Source organism: Larus michahellis, chromosome 5 (assembly GCF_964199755.1).
Source record: "Larus michahellis chromosome 5, bLarMic1.1, whole genome shotgun sequence".
Lineage (NCBI taxonomy): Eukaryota > Metazoa > Chordata > Aves > Charadriiformes > Laridae > Larus > Larus michahellis.
Window position 1 is genome coordinate 38,828,392 of NC_133900.1, and position 2,464 is coordinate 38,830,855.

The window sequence follows — 2,464 nt, forward strand, 5'->3', positions numbered from 1 at the left end:
CATGATCTTTGTCAACAGATATAATAAAAATTTAGCCTGACAATCTGCATCCTAAAAAATTTTTAGATGTTGCCATTACCTGATTTGCTAGTATCTTTTACGTTTACCACTCCCCCCTTTAGTTTCCACATTCTTTTATCTCCTCTGCTTATAACATCTTTAAGAAAGTTATAAGCAGTTTTCCCGCCACCATACTTGTTTAGATATGGAAGCATTTATACCTAAACTAGTTTACAAAATAAACGGGATGGCTTTAACCACCTTTATGGTGGGATAATCTCTTCCGCTGTGGGAAGCTGAGCACATTTCACTCTGCTGCCTCCGAAGAGATGGAGACCGCTCACTGCCAACGCTCTCCGTAAACTAGACCTGGCAATGTCACTTCTCTCAGGTGGGGTGTCCCAGGGCTGCATGTTTCCAGAGTGCCAGTTTTTATCCTCTTGGCATCACTACCCATGCAAGATGAGAGTGACAGTCATTTTGTGACCAGATGTGCGGGCATTTTGATTGTTTCCCTGAAATTTCTGCTCTGTCTGCACCATGAAGCTGGATTTTTATTTTATTACTGCTTTTCCCTGTATTTCTCTCTCTCTGCAGCAGTACCTGTCACCAAGGAAGACAGGCAGTTTCGTGTCCAGTTTGCTGTCATTGAATCATTTGAAAGGCTGGAGAGGTGACCACGGGGAAGAGGAGATGCTTCCTGCCTGTTTCCCAGGCTCTTGGGATGCTGTTGATGAGCAGAAGTGTTTCACTTACAGGCCAAGAGCTGCCAGACCCCTGTTCCCTAGATAAGCAAAAGAAACTATTACAGAGGAGGCTTTTCCACCCCATAAACTGTGGGGCATGCAGAAGCCCCTCCTTTCATCTCCCAAACTTATTTCTGGCTGCCAAATCCTCCCAGACTGACATCATCCTCCACTAAGGGTGAATCAGCGTGCTTAGGGAGTATGGTTTTGCAATCTCTTAACGACAATTCGCCACAGCATGTCCCTGTATCAACTGGCCAGGGAAACAACATTAGTGCCCAGTAAGCAAGAAACATGTTTAAACCTGTGATTTAGGCAATGCAGCTGATGCTGCAGCTGTGCACATGGCCTGGGAGGAATTTTGTTGCTCAGCTCCATCTAGTGGCACCGTCTTTGGAAAGATGTCTGTGGCCGTGGGAGGGTGTAGGGCCCGTGGGGACGGTGGGTGTCTGTCAGGCGTATTTAATTACAGCTTTTCTCATTTTGGACAGATGCATACATAAGCGTGTACATTGGTGTGGATTTCCATAGTAATATGTACACAAAACGGTGCAGAAGAGTTGAAGTGATGCAGAATCACCAAAATCAGGCACAAAGCTGCTCTGCGTAACCCCGTATTCTCCTGTAACCCTTCTGCTTTCTTTACGGGATGTTTTGTTCAGTTGATGCATCTTGTCTCAGTCAGAAGATGAGCTCTGGGACCACCTCTGGGTGTGCCTGGGTGGCGCTTCATGAGACAGGTCCTTAATCCTGAGCTAGGGTGCTCCCTGCTCCTGAAATACAGTAAATAATACTCCAAAAAGGTGGTGAGGTGTGAGAGCAACTAAAGCAAGCATGATCCTAAGTAGCAGTTTGGGTCTGGAATCTGCCTGGGGAGGATTTGGGCTGGGTCTCAGCTCCAGCCCCAGAAAGGACCTGGCCAACAAGCCTGAATATGGAGTCACAAAATGCTCTTTATTCCTGGCCGGGGATCAGCTGGGCTTCAGTGAACCTTGGAAAGTCAGTTCAGCTCCAGGAGCCAGAATGGATAAGATTCATGTCAACCTGTTGGCAGGTTGTAACACTTTTTCTTTGAATTTTTGTATTTTCCATGGCAACTTAACGTAGGAGAACCAGAAAGCAAGAGTGACTCAAAGCAATGGAGAAGAGATAATGCCAAAATCAGCAGGATTGTGAAAAGCCAATTTGCATTTTTCCCCAGGGATGCTCATTTTTAATATAGAGAGGTGCTAAAAGTAAGGATATTTGCTTATAATGACGTGGGGTTTATGAATGACATCCTTGAGCAGGAATTTCTTGGATGTACTATTCCATTTGGAGATCGGAGTGCGTAGCAGGGATTTGCACTCTGTACTTCATTGAGTAGAGGCATGTTTTGAGTGGCTTTGCGAGTCCTCAAGATCAACAAATCCATATGAAAGTAATGCTCAGCTTTTACATGCTGCAGAACCTTTCAACTTCAAAGTGCTTTGCACACATTAACTCATCTGAGATGCGTTCCATCATGAAACTGTTATGCCTTTGGTTTTTCGCACCACACTATTATTATATATATTAACCTGGTGCCTAGAGGCCCAGCTGAGCTCAGGGCTCTGCCATGCATAGATGGAATAAGAAAACAGCTTCTCTCCAGATGAGTTCACGATGTACAAAAGTAGAAATGGGTGGGAAAGGAGAGAGAGGCACGGGGAAGTGAAGTATGCCTTGTGTCACTCAGC